Source organism: Microcaecilia unicolor, chromosome 9 (assembly GCF_901765095.1).
Source record: "Microcaecilia unicolor chromosome 9, aMicUni1.1, whole genome shotgun sequence".
Taxonomy (NCBI): domain Eukaryota; kingdom Metazoa; phylum Chordata; class Amphibia; order Gymnophiona; family Siphonopidae; genus Microcaecilia; species Microcaecilia unicolor.
The window spans coordinates 82080439-82094779 of NC_044039.1; the positions used below are offsets into that span (position 1 = coordinate 82080439).

General features: G+C 43.8%; 1 protein-coding gene across 1 annotated transcript in view; it reads left to right on the plus strand.

Moving 5' to 3' along the window:
- Positions 1-14341, plus strand: part of SCUBE1 (signal peptide, CUB domain and EGF like domain containing 1) — a 1083891-nt gene that overhangs the window by 866364 nt on the left and 203186 nt on the right.

Here is a 14341-nt window from a genome sequence, read left to right on the forward strand (position 1 = left end):
ACTCAATAAAATAACACAGCAGATGTGCAGATCAGTAGGACCAAAAGCAGTACAAAACAAGTAAAGTCATAAACAACACAGTTTATACCAAATTGTTTAACCACCCTTAGGTTTTGCCTAAGGGTTTAACAAGCAATACCATGTGCATGTAAGGTCTAGATAAATTAATTTAAACAATCTAAGTTTTAAAGCATATGCCCTAAATATGTAATACTTGATAGCAATAATGAAAGAATGATGGAATATTCACATAGCAGGCAGCCAACAGATTTAATTTCCATTGAAAATAATTAACTTTGTATGAACATAAATGTCATTCAGCTCCAACTGTTCTACTGATGCTTTCCATTAGCATAGGAGCCGGCTCTGTGGGTGCTGTGGGTGCTTGAGCACCCCTAATATTGAGAAAATTCCTTGTATGTGTTCAGGGAGGGGTTATTTCCATTGGGCTTAGCACCACCAATAATTTTGAAAAGTTGGCTCCTATGTCCATTAGCCATCATTATTAGCAGGTCTCATCTATCAAACACACATTTGGGAGACAAAGATTAACTCCCACCCCACAAAACCAAACAGACTTGAAGAAGAAAGAAATATATACCACAGAACTGGAAAATGTTGGCACATTTAGACTGACTCTGGACTTCTACATGAAGGTAGCTCTGCCCTCATTATTCAATCTTTCTATGTAGTAATAAACAATATTAAATGCTTTTCTATAATAATATACCACTGCATTCCAACAAAACAAAGAAGCAACTTCCCAAAAACCACCTTTCTCTTTTGGTCTAGACACAGGAAAAAAAAAGATTTCAAATGCTTCCAGGTTTCAAACTAATTCATGTTTAATATGGGATGTAAATGTCATAAATAAGTAACTAACTAACTAACTAACTAACTAACTAACTAACTAACTAAATAGATAGGACTCTGGGCAAGTCACTTAACCCTCCATTGCCCCAGGTACAAATAAGTACCTGTATACAATATGTAAGCCGCATTGAGCCTGCCATGAGTGGGAAAGCGCGGGGTACAAATGTAACAAAAAAAATGTTGAGCACTTGATTCTTATAACATGATATCCATTTTAGTGGCCCTTTACCAGGAGAAAAAAATCTCTGTACAAATTTAACACTTGCTAGGGTGTCCCTATAACCAGCCCCTCCAAATGACACACTGTACGATTAATAACAAATTACTACTCTATGAAAAGTTATTCCTCTGACCTCTGTATACATCCATAAGCTGCACAAGCTGGAATGTTTGAAAATATAAGTGAGATTAAATTAAAATGCTACCAACAATAAAGAACAACATGGATACAGCAGTTCATAGGTTTACTTGCTTTTGTTTTGAGTTTATGGCGAAGAGAGCTGCGTGGGAAGGGAAAACAGACTAACCTAATTAGCTTCAATTTTTTTTTTTGACTTTATACCGTCTCCTGGTCTCAACCAAACGCAGCAGCATCTCCCGCTCCCCCGCGAGTCCATACCTCTCTCGGCTTCCCAGATGATTCATTCCCTCACTGGCCATCCTTCAAAACCTTACTTTCCCAGCAGCTTTAGTGGTTACATGCTGCCTCCTGTCTGGCCGAACCAAAACCCTTTTCTCTTCTGTGTTATACCCTGCTGATGCAACTTCCTGCTTACGCATGGGTGGGATCCGGCAGAGAAAAGGCTCTAGATTGACCAGGCAGAGGCAGCGTGTTACTACTAGCAATGTTTGACAAACGGTGGTGATTTAATGCTATATATTGTGAAAACAGTATGTAGCATTAAATCAGATTAGCAGGTGAGAAAAATCCTCTCAACTCCATGGCTGCAAAAAGCAGAACTACAGCTGAAATCGCCGTTGTCTTGAATAGTTGCCACTTTTCCTCTATACCCGACTTGTGTTTCTGCAGCTTCTCTCATTTGTGCTTCATGAAACGCTCCCATTCCAGCTGCTCACCGTAGTGGGCCTGGTAGAACTAATCAAAGTTAAAGATGACCTTGGTGAGGGTACAGCAGGCAGATGTAGTGGTCTGCATCCTTTTGGGAGAGGTCGGGTTTTCCACCTTGCTGGATAGTTTGCCAGCGCTGCGCACATCTTCCTGGCTCAGGATGACACAGATGGCGGTAAGGGGGCGGGGGGATGGACCTGAGGGAGGAATCAGGATATGATGAGGAAGCTGAGGTATACTGAACTCATGGGCAGGTGGGGGCCGGGGGAGGAGGGAGAGAGGAGAAGAAAAAAAACACAGATGTTTGTGTGCTGGCTGCCTGGCTCCATCAACAACCGTCTCGCAAAATTCAGCAAAATTTAACAACTGGCTCGTGCTATCAGCTAAGTGGTTTTTGTATCTTGAGTCTTTAAAGTTTTGCTATACACAGCAGACAGCATATTTTGTCTATTAGATTGTAAGCTCTTTGAGCAGGGACTGTCTTCTATGTTTGTGCAGCGCTGCGTATGCCTTGTAGCGCTATAGAAATCCTAAATAGTAGTAGTAGTAGTAATATTTTCTACAAAAATTTGTCTTGAAAAAATATATATTTCCACACAAAAAAATTTGTCTTGAAAAAAATATATTTTCATAGAAAGGGAGGAGGTGGGTGTTAAGACAGATGGAAGGTATGGAAAGAACTTGGCGTAAATGCAAATCTGATCTGGCTCGGGAGGCCTGGAAAAGTAGTCACCGCAAGTATAAATACGCCATCCGATTCGCAAAGTGCACCTACTTTTCATCTAAGATGCAGGCGGTTGGCCGGGACATCCGAGAGATATATCAGCTGCTAAACATCTTTCTAGATACTCGCAAGCTTGAATGCTCCAGTGTTGATCCTCCTTCAGCTACACAACTTGGATCTTACTTCAAGGAGAAAATTCTTACCCTGCGGTCTTCAACCGTCAGCTGCCTCTCTGATGTGGACGACTTCCTGGCATCCTTGGCCGTGCCTTCGGGTGCTTGCCCTGCTGACCGCTTTTGGATCAAATTCAATCGCCTGTTGCCCGATAAGGTGGCTGCTGCTTTACGTAAATTCACAAATAAAAGCTGTAGATTAGATGTTTGTCCGACCCATCTCCTAAAAGTCGCACCAAAATGTTACATCGAAGATCTGACTTGTTACCTCAACTATATGTTAAGCGCTGGATTTTTCCCGCCAGGTCATGGAAACATCCTTCTCACTCCAATCCCAAAGAATTTAAAGATCAAGCCAGATGTCATCTCTAACTATCGCCCAGTGGCTTCGATATCTCTAGTTATCAAGCTGATGGAGAGTCTGGTCAATGTTCAGCTCAACGAATTTTTGACTAATTTTGATATCCTCCACCATTCGCAATCAGGTTTTCGAGTTCATTACAGCACGGGGACTGTCCTGGTCACCCTCTTATCTAACTTTCGACGAGAACTATCTGTTGGACGGAAGATTCTTCTGCTGCAATTTGACATGTCTAGCGCTTTTGACATGGTGGATCATGAACTCCTGCTCCATCTACTGGACTCTTTTGGTATAGGAGGGCCAGTTTTGCATTGGTTCAAGGGTTTCTTGACTTCAAGGTCTTACCAGGTCATGGTGAACTCCTACACTTCTGAACCGTGGAATGCTTCCTGTGGGGTCCCTCAGGGCTCTCCCCTTTCACCTACCCTATTTAATATTATGATGATGCCTTTAGCCACAGCACTTGCAAACCTGGACCTCAACCCTTTCATCTATGCGGATGATATTACAGTCTACATCCCTTTTCACTCCACAGTATCAGAAGTTGCCAACCTCATAGATGCCTGTTTCTCCACTTTAGAACATTGGGCCAGGGTGTTCCACTTCAGGCTAAACAGGGAAAAAACTCATTGTCTCATCCTCTCGTCCACGCACGCTCATGTATCTGACACAATGCTTCCAGTTCTGGGCTCTGCCCTCCCGATTGCCAACAGCCTGCGACTTTTAGGAGTGCATCTGGACTCACATCTCCAGCTGGTTGATCATGTACACTTGGTCTCCAAAAAAATGTTCCAGGCCATGTGGAGGCTTCGGCGCATCAGATACCTCCTTCCCAGAGACTTGTTTCGTACCCTTGTCCACTGGCTTGTCCTATCCCATCTGGATTATTGTAGTGGTATTTATGTGGGTTGCCAGGCCTCCTTATTGAAAACGTTCCAAACGGCTCAGAACACTGCGGCGAGGCTCATCCTTAGAGAAAGGCGTTTTGCACATGCCGAACCCCTGCGCTTTAAACTTCATTGGCTGCCTGTACAGGAGCGCATTGCTTTTAAGATCTGCTCCCTAACACATAAAATCATCTATGGGGCTGCCCCGGATTACATGCTCCCCTTGATCAACCTACCGCCTAGAAATGCCAACCCTGCTGCTCGGTCCTATCTCCACCTCCATTTTCCGAATTGTAAGGGTGTCAAGTACAAGAAAATCTTCGCCTCGTCCTTCCGTTATTGGAGTCCCAAACACTGGAACACGTTACCTCGTCACCTTAAAGCTCAAGTGGACCATACCCTTTTTAAGAAGTTGTTAAAGACATTCCTCTTTGCTAAGACTTACCCCTCAACTTACCATGTTGATTGATGCATCCCTTGTCCCTTACCCTGCCTAGTTCATGCTGTTAGTTTCTCCCCTCCTACTTGCTTCTTTTATGCTTGCCTAAGCTTTTAAGTTTGTACTCTTATTTAATTCTCTGTAAGCCACATTGCGCCTGCATGAGTGGGAAAATGTGGGATATAAGTAACAAACAAATAAAAATAAATAAATAAATATCAAGCATACAGGTCAGTCACTTCAGAGTTTCCCATTTTGGTACACACATGCATATTTTCTTTACAGTATCACAAGTCTGTGTGGATTTCACTCCTTTTGGGTCAAACACATATAAGTGGGTGTTCAATTTCCTACCAGTAAATCACCAAGGCCATACTTCATGTTTATCCATGTGAGCATCTTTTTTCTTCTATACATGTTTATTACATTTGTTATATTCATTTTTTTGCTGTTGATAAGTTTGGTAAATATGGGTCAAGGTGTACTCATGCAACATCAATACCTTTGTGTCACATTTATGTTTCATTAATTAATTCTTTTATGATATATCAATGTTCCATCAGATCCTTCATGGAAAATCTATAAATTTATGTTGCATTTATACCAGAAACAGATGGAGTATGATGTACACATGTACATTTTATATATTATATTTCTCTTATTTATTTTATATATTTGTTTAATTCCATATGTCCATGTTTTCTGTTTTTATTTTGTTTTTATGTTTTAAATTTAATTTCTCTATATATTGTTTTCAATCCATAGACTCCTGATATAGGCCTTTTGGCCGAAACACAATGTTGTGTCGAGTCATTTTATTGTTTAATAAATTTTGCTTCATTTTTACTACTGCTGTGGTCCGGTCTTTGGGAATCCTGGTTCATATTCCCGCTTCCCTCTGCTTTTGGCCTGAGGCAAGACCAGGAGCTGAATGGACTCGCAGTGTAAGGTTCCCAGTTGGAGGCGAAGAGGAACTGATATCTGAGAAACTACTCCAGAGAGAACCTCTCCCTGGATTGAGGTGACCTGTAACGCTGTGTTCAGGGACTGAATTGGAATCTTATACTGGTGCAGAAGCTCAGCACTGATAAAATTACCTGCTGCCCCAGAGTCAGTGAGGCGGCAGTCTCAGTGGTAATCTCAGTCCGCCGGAGGGTAACCGGAAAAGTCAACAATGAGTTGGGGAGATTAGAAGATTGGCCCAGGAGCACCTTCCCAGAGGATCCCAGGCCTAGTCGGTTTCCCAGCTTCTGAGGACATTTGTTGAGGAAATGACTCGTTTGCCCACAGTAGAAACAGAGATTATTAAGCCGCCAACAGGTCCTCTCCTTTTCCGATAGGCAATAATGCCCCACCATCATGGGTCCATCAGATTTCTCCAGTGGTGCTTCCGGAGTTGGTGAAGGAATTAGGGGCCATTGGAAGTGGGGGGCTAGGTGAGGAGGCTGCCTCTGAGCAGTGCGCTCTTGTGCTCTTTCTTGGAACCGTACATCGATTCGGATACAGAGAGCTATCAGTTCGTCAAGGGTAGTAGGCCTATCTTGTCCTGCCAGTTCATCCTTTATACACTCGGACAATCCATGCCAAAACAAAGTGGTAAGGGCTTTTTGGTCCCAGCAAAATTCAGAGGCCAGAGTCCGGAAATGGATGGCATAGGCTCCCACAGAAAGGTTCCCTTGTTGGAGCTAGAGAAGGTCACTGGCAGGCGAGGAGGGGCGTCCAGGTTCATCGAACACCATTCTGAATCGCTGAAGAAAAGCCCCCAGATTCATAATGATGGGATCCTGCTGCTCCCACAGGGGAGAAGCCCAGACCAGGACTTGGCCAGAAAGGAGAGAGATAATGTAGACAACGCGGTCCATGGGAAAAGACATTTGCTGACGCTCAAAGTTCATGAGACACTGATTAAGAAACCTCCTACATGCAGCAGGAGAGCCATCAAAGTGAGGTGGTTCAGGAACCCGAAGTGGCATACCTGCAGAACTGGAGATAGATGCAGCTGCCTGTGAAGGTACAGCCCGCTGTTGAGCTCGGATAGCCGAGAGTTGGGAACAGACATTTTGAAGAACTCCCGATAACTGATGCAGATGAGACTGCTTTTGCTGCACCATCTGTGCAAGGTCAGGAGGGTTGGGTTTATCTGACGAGCTCGTGGCCTCAGCTATCTGTCACAATGTCCAGGAATGGAGTGAGCCCTTGTACTGATCTGAAGACCAGCAGTCAGAAATCCCCACGCTTCACCTGCGGCGACCACCGTTCCCTAGCTGTTGAGCCCATGGGTTCAGATGGCTAGCAGGACTTGGAAAGTGGGACGAGAGCAGGACTCAGGAGATGACAGAGACTGACAATAATCAGCAGAGGTCAGGTCCAGGCACAGAGTCAGGGCTGGCAGGAATCCATCAAAGGTCAGGTTTAAGCACAGAGTCAAAACCAGGTAAAACAGGAATAATCACAGCAGAAACGCACCAGTATTTAAATGTTTTTTTTTTTTTAATTTTCAACCAAATATGCACATACAACATCTGCCAGTTCAGCATAACATTTTGTAGATGTATAACGTTCATCTCTTTAATAAACAACTGTTATACTTTTTAACTCCCCTCCTCCCCCCCATACCCAACCCCTTAACTCTTTGTCTTTTACTCCCCCCCCCCCTTCATCCCCCCACCCCGCCCTCCCCAGGCTACATTCCAATCTAACCATGCCACAACATTAGTGTTCCCAAACATGTATCCAAACTTCAAATATAAGATTGCTTATAATTGTAAAACAAGGGATCACCATTATGCTCATATGCTTTCCCTTTTTCACTGTAGTATATTCTTCTCATCTATACTCCTGATGGCCTAGGCTCTGATGGCCCCCAGAAGTGATGAAGGAGAATTATCCAAGCTACTGTATATCTCCCCCCTCCCCTCACCTCAATGTATCCATTATTTAATTATGTATTGTTCAATATTAGGCTTCTCGCCCTATGTGAAAGTGACTGAATATAGGGCTCCCAAATTGTCAAAAAAGATTTCTTTATTTTAGGAGAACCCCAGGCCTCTCTCTTTTCCAATAGCAACAGCACGTGGAATCGATTTCTCCAGGCCCAAAAAGATGGGTTTTCATCTCCTATCCATCCTGCCAGTATGACTCTCTTCCCTACTGCTGTTGCTTTCCGTATAAATAATATTGTTTCCCATTTACGAATCCCAAATTTCACACATTGATCTAACAGCAATCCTGCAGGTATCATCGGCAGAGAGCAGTTCCAGAGCTCCCCCACATAATTCAAGATAGCTGCCCAAAATAATTTCACCCCTGGACATTCCCAAAAAGCATGTATGAAGGAATTATTTCCCTGCTTGCACTTTGGGCACACTGGCGTTTCCACTCCTCCAAACCTAAACATTTGCTCTTGTGTCATATATGCTCTGTGTAGGATCTTATATTGGCACTCTCTCAATTCTGCACTTATAGAGACCTCCGGTATCCTCCTAATCATAACCAATAGCTGTTCCCCTAACTCCAGATTCCACCGATCTAAAAGCGCCCCTCGAGACCCACGTTTTACCTATTTTTGCAGCTCCTTATACAGCAGGGAAACCGAGAGTCCTCCCTCTTGAAATTGTCCAAAAAATCTGTCTAAATGATCTCCTAGCCTAAAAGCTAATCCCCTCCCATCTAGAGATTTGTGGTAATGTTGCAATTGTAAATATGCTAATAGATCCCTCCTTCCAACCCCTCTTTGAGTCTGAAGTTGTGCCCAGCTAAGCATTTTACCGTCCTCATCCATTACATGCTGTAACAAAATCAATCCCTGCTCAGCCCACCGTCGAAAACTAGCATTATCTTGACCTGGGGGGAATTGCATGTTACCCCGAATAGGCATCTGGTCGGAATTATTGGGGTTCCCCCCCAACAGGAGAACTAAATATCTCCATGCCTCACGTATCGACTTCAATACTATGCTGTTCCTCAGTTCTTTTGGTACCTGTTTCCCCATTTCCTGCAATAGATAATTAACATGCCATGGGGCATAATATTCTCGTTCAAACTCTAATGGTGTGAAGTTCTGTTCCTCTAAGAACCAATCCCCAATATGCCGTATAAGGCATGCTTGTTTGTATGCTTTCAGATTGGGTAATCCTAGGCCTCCATATTTCCAGGCACCTATAAGATATTGGAAAGCCATCTTCGGCTTCTTCCCTGCCCAACAAAATTTGGACAGCAACTTACGTAACCCTCGCAAATCTCGTTTCAGCAACCTTATCGGTAGAACCTGAAGTACAAACAACCACCTGGGAAACAGGACCATATTGAATAGCTGTATTCTGCCATGAAGCAAAATCGGTAAATGCATCCATTTTTGTAGGCAATCTTTAGTAGAGTCCAGCAATCTCTCTACATTCCATCTATACAACTGTGATGTTCTGGTGCATAACTGAATACCTAAGTATCTAAATGAAGAGATCTCCCATTTCAATGGAAATATTCCCGCCCAGTTCCGCCTTAAAGATTCACAAGTCGGAAGAGCCACAGATTTATCCAAATTAAGCTTGAAACCCGAGAACTATCCATCAAAGTCGTCAGTGTTCCACAATGTGAAGCAATAAATCATCTGCAAAGGCAGATAACTTAAATTCATGCTTTCCCACTCGCACCCCTTTTATCTCCCTAATAAAAGGATCCAATGTCAGAACAAATAGTAGTGGGGACAAAGGGCATCCCTGCCTTGTACCTCTACTGACCTCAAAAGAGGAAGATGACCCCCCCCCCCCCCCCCCCCCACATTTAATCCCAGGGACGCTCGTGGTGAATTATATAATGCCTGCACAGCTTGGAGAAAAAATTCCCCTACCCCATATTGGCACAGCGTATCGAACAGGAATCCCCAATCCACCCTATCGAACGCTTTTGTAGCATCGAAACTGACTAACAGGGATAGTATCCTCAGTCATTCTACCTGTTCTAGAGATATAAGGATCTTTCTCATATTCTTAGTTATTGTCCTCCCCCTCACAAATCCTGCCTGTGGTTCAGCTATCACCGATGGAAGTACTCGGGCTAGTCTGTTCGCCAACACTTTGGCAAATAATTTGGCCTCTGTGTTTAATAGAGATATGGGTCTATATGAGGACGGCTTCGTAGGGCCTTTCCTTGGTTTCAGCAACAGACTAATTTGGGCCATCTGAAGAGACCTAGGTAGGGTCCCATCACCAACAAATTGCATGAACACCGACTGTAACAATGGTACAATAGAAGATGATAATAGCTTATAGAACGTGGCCCGAAGGCAGTCCGGCCCTAGCAATTTGCATAACGTACTTTGCTGTATTGCCAGCGACACTTCATCCTCTGTGATGGGAGCAACTAGCAAATCTTGGTCTTTGCCCGCTATACTTGGAAGATCTACACTATTTAAGAACACATTACCCGCATTGCCTGCTGGGGAGGTGGAGGTAGGTGGAGGGAGGGGGTAGGGGGGAACTTGGGAATTGGGTGGGGAGGTGGTTAGAGGGTGTGGGGAGTAATGTATTATGGTGGAGACTTGGATTTGGAGTACCAATAAGGCGGTAGAGAGTCTTGGACATGAGCTGATATCTCTGAGACAAGGGGATGCCTCTTCTGTCAGAAACTGGATAACGCGCAGAAGGGGTGGTTTTCCAGATACCAAGAAAGATGAAATTGGACCCATGTCTCCGCCCATCCTGAGAACACTTAACATACTCCTGTAACTGCGGAACCACTGGGGGAGAGGGGGAGGGAAGGGAGATTACCAATAAATGTTTGACACTGTTTTACTGTTGTATGGTTAAATATTGTAAGTTTAATGTGATCTGTATTAATGACATTATTGTGATGTTCCATATTTTGAGGTGTCAATAAAATAATTGAAACATAAGAACACATTACCCTCCATTAGCTCCCCCTCTGATCTTGTATATAAGTGTTTATAATAATTCAGAAAAATCTCCATAATCTCAGCGTCATCCCTCACTAGCACACCATCTCCTCTATCCAGCTGAACTATTCTTGAAGGACCTCTCGCTCCTTTAATCAAATGTGCCATCAATTTCCCTGATTTGTTTCCATGGTGATATAACTGGTATTTGAAGTACTGTATTGATTTGACCGCCCGGGCATGAAGTAACTCTCCTAAGGAAGACTGCAAGGCTATCAAGGAGCTGCGCCTAGCTGCTGATGGAGATTTCCCGTAAGCAATCCTCTCTTTAACCAGCTGTTTTTCTAACCTCAGGATTTCCCGATCTCTAGCCTTTTTTTAAAAAGCTGTGTATGCTATAATTTCTCCTCGCAAGACTGTTTTGGCTGCCTCCCAGAAAAGAACCAGAGTGTGCCTATGCTCAGCATTATTAATCTGATAATCACTCCACTTTTTTAGCAAATATTCTCTGAACTCAGTGTCCCAATATAACTGAAATGGAAATCTCCATCGGAACGGCCCCGCCCCTGCGTGTCCCAAAGCTACCGTGCACCAAACCGATGCATGATCTGATATATTATATGAACCAATCCCTGTGTCTAATACTTTAGAAAAAAGCGAGGAGGAGATCAACCAATAGTCAATCCTGGACTGGGACCCATGGGCTCTCGATATATGAGTGAAATCTTTATCCATTGGATGCAGTGCACGCCATACGTCCAGCAAATCCAATGTGGAACATAGCACTGGTATACCCTTATTGCGATTCCCAACCTCCCGGGAACTGGAGGATCTGTCTAAACTCGGTTCATGTACCAGATTGAAATCGCCTCCCATGAAAACTGGGATGTCTGGTGTCTCTAACAATTTACGTGTGATTGTTTGTATAAATTTATGGTCATATACATTGGGGCCGTATACATTGCATAGAAGCACTTCCCGTTTACACAATGCTACCTTTACAATTAGACACCTTCCCTTAGGGTCCCTCCAAGTTTGTAGCTTCTGCACTTCCAGCCCTTTCCGAAATAGGATCAATAGCCCTGCCTTCCGATTTAGCGCCGGTGCCTCCACTAAATCTCCCACCCACCACTTTTTAAACTTGAAGTGCTCTGAGGTAGGCAGCCTGGGATTGTTGTGTTTCTAGTCAGCACTTTCCCCTCTTTCTGCCAAAGTTTTAAGTCTCGAGTCTTGATTCCTTAAATATATATTCATCTAGTCTAGTATGAGTCTAGACTGATGCTTATGAGCAAGCTTTCCTACTCCCCTCTATAGTCTGATTTACAGTAGCTAGTGCAGTTCAGGTACTTGAGGAGGTGAAACTTCTGCCAAGCAGCTTCTGTAGTCTTTGACTTGATCATAGCTGGACGAATTTGACTGAGCTGGAGCGCGCTTCAATGGCTACTTCAGTAGTAGAACAATTATTCCCAGCAAGATACAGTGGGGGAAATAAGTATTTGATCCCTTGCTGATTTTGTAAGTTTGCCCACTGACAAAGACATGAGCAGCCCATAATTGAAGGGTAGGTTATTGGTAACAGTGAGAGATAGCACATCACAAATTAAATCCGGAAAATCACATTGTGGAAAGTATATGAATTTATTTGCATTCTGCAGAGGGAAATAAGTATTTAATCCCTCTGGCAAACAAGACCTAATACTTGGTGGCAAAACCCTTGTTGGCAAGCACAGCGGTCAGACGTCTTCTGTAGTTGATGATGAGGTTTGCACACATGTCAGGAGGAATTTTGGTCCACTCCTCTTTGCAGATCATCTCTAAATCATTAAGAGTTCTGGGCTGTCGCTTGGCAACTCGCAGCTTCAGCTCCCTCCATAAGTTTTCAATGGGATTAAGGTCTGGTGACTGGCTAGGCCACTCCATGACCCTAATGTGCTTCTTCCTGAGCCACTCCTTTGTTGCCTTGGCTGTATGTTTTGGGTCATTGTCGTGCTGGAAGACCCAGCCACGACCCATTTTTAAGGCCCTGGCGGAGGGAAGGAGGTTGTCACTCAGAATTGTACGGTACATGGCCCCATCCATTCTCCCATTGATGCGGTGAAGTAGTCCTGTGCCCTTAGCAGAGAAACACCCCCAAAACATAACATTTCCACCTCCATGCTTGACAGTGGGGACGGTGTTCTTTGGGTCATAGGCAGCATTTCTCTTCCTCCAAACACGGCGAGTTGAGTTCATGCCAAAGAGCTCAATTTTTGTCTCATCTGACCACAGCACCTTCTCCCAATCACTCTCGGCATCATCCAGGTGTTCACTGGCAAACTTCAGACGGGCCGTCACATGTGCCTTCCGGAGCAGGGGGACCTTGCGGGCACTGCAGGATTGCAATCCGTTATGTCGTAATGTGTTACCAATGGTTTTCGTGGTGACAGCGGTCCCAGCTGCCTTGAGATCATTGACATGTTCCCCCCTTGTAGTTGTAGGCTGATTTCTAACCTTCCTCATGATCAAGGATACCCCACGAGGTGAGATTTTGCGTGGAGCCCCAGATCTTTGTCGATTGACAGTCATTTTGTACTTCTTCCATTTTCTTACTATGGCACCAACAGTTGTCTCCTTCTCGCCCAGCGTCTTACTGATGGTTTTGTAGCCCATTCCAGCCTTGTGCAGGTGTATGATCTTGTCCCTGACATCCTTAGACAGCTCCTTGCTCTTGGCCATTTTGTAGAGGTTAGAGTCTGACTGATTCACTGAGTCTGTGGACAGGTGTCTTTCATACAGGTGACCATTGCCGACAGCTGTCTGTCATGCAGGTAACGAGTTGATTTGGAGCATCTACCTGGTCTGTAGGGGCCAGATCTCTTACTGGTTGGTGGGGGATCAAATACTTATTTCCCTCTGCAGAATGCAAATAAATTCATATACTTTCCACAATGTGATTTTCCGGATTTAATTTGTGATGTGCTATCTCTCACTGTTACCAATAACCTACCCTTCAATTATGGGCTGCTCATGTCTTTGTCAGTGGGCAAACTTACAAAATCAGCAAGGGATCAAATACTTATTTCCCCCACTGTATATCTTTTCAATCTGTAACCTGAAAATAGCAAAGACAACTCAAGATCATGTATGAATATATATCATATGCTGGAAGTTGCATTGTTGGGCAGGCTGAATGGAGCATGCTGGTTTATATCTACCTTTATGGGCTATGTTACTTGGGCCTATTTTGAGAAGTATGTGCATTTTTCAGTTCATTTCCTTCTCTACCTTGTTTCTGGGGCCACCCGTTGCATGGCCTATTATCAGCAGCTGGTTCCACACCAATACTTCTGCGGCCAACTTTGTGGCATGGCTTCGGCACCCGCTGGTAGGATCTTCTGATAGCAGTCTCCTCTAAGACTGCCCATATCAAGGTATGCAGTAATCATTTTTCTTCTCATTGTCCCTTTCATGCTTAGAGTGCTTCTTTCACAGCATTCACACCTTTTAGCATTCCAATTTACTTATCCAGTTCTGCTGGATATTCTTCATTTTCCCTTATTCTTCCTTATACCTTCTGGACGCTGTGTTCCTAAGGGGTAATGTGTTGCACTCTGATATCATATTTTTGTTCTATACGTGTTTAGTATGCCTGGCACCTTGCATTCTTTGGACATATTTAGATTAGGCAATCCTTTCCCTGCACAAGTATGTTCGTCAACTGACTTCTGCCAGATTGCCTTCATTGTTTTGGACTCAGTCTCTCCTTTAAGTCTTTCGGATATGGAAGATCGTGGAACAATTAATTTGATTTCCTTCTCTAGTCCCACCCTATTGGGCACTTCTTTGCTACATCCTAATGGTTTGGACTGTTTTGGTATAGATGACAAGGAAGGAAAAACTATGACTTACTTGATAATTTTCTTTCCATTAGTCAGACATGTCCATG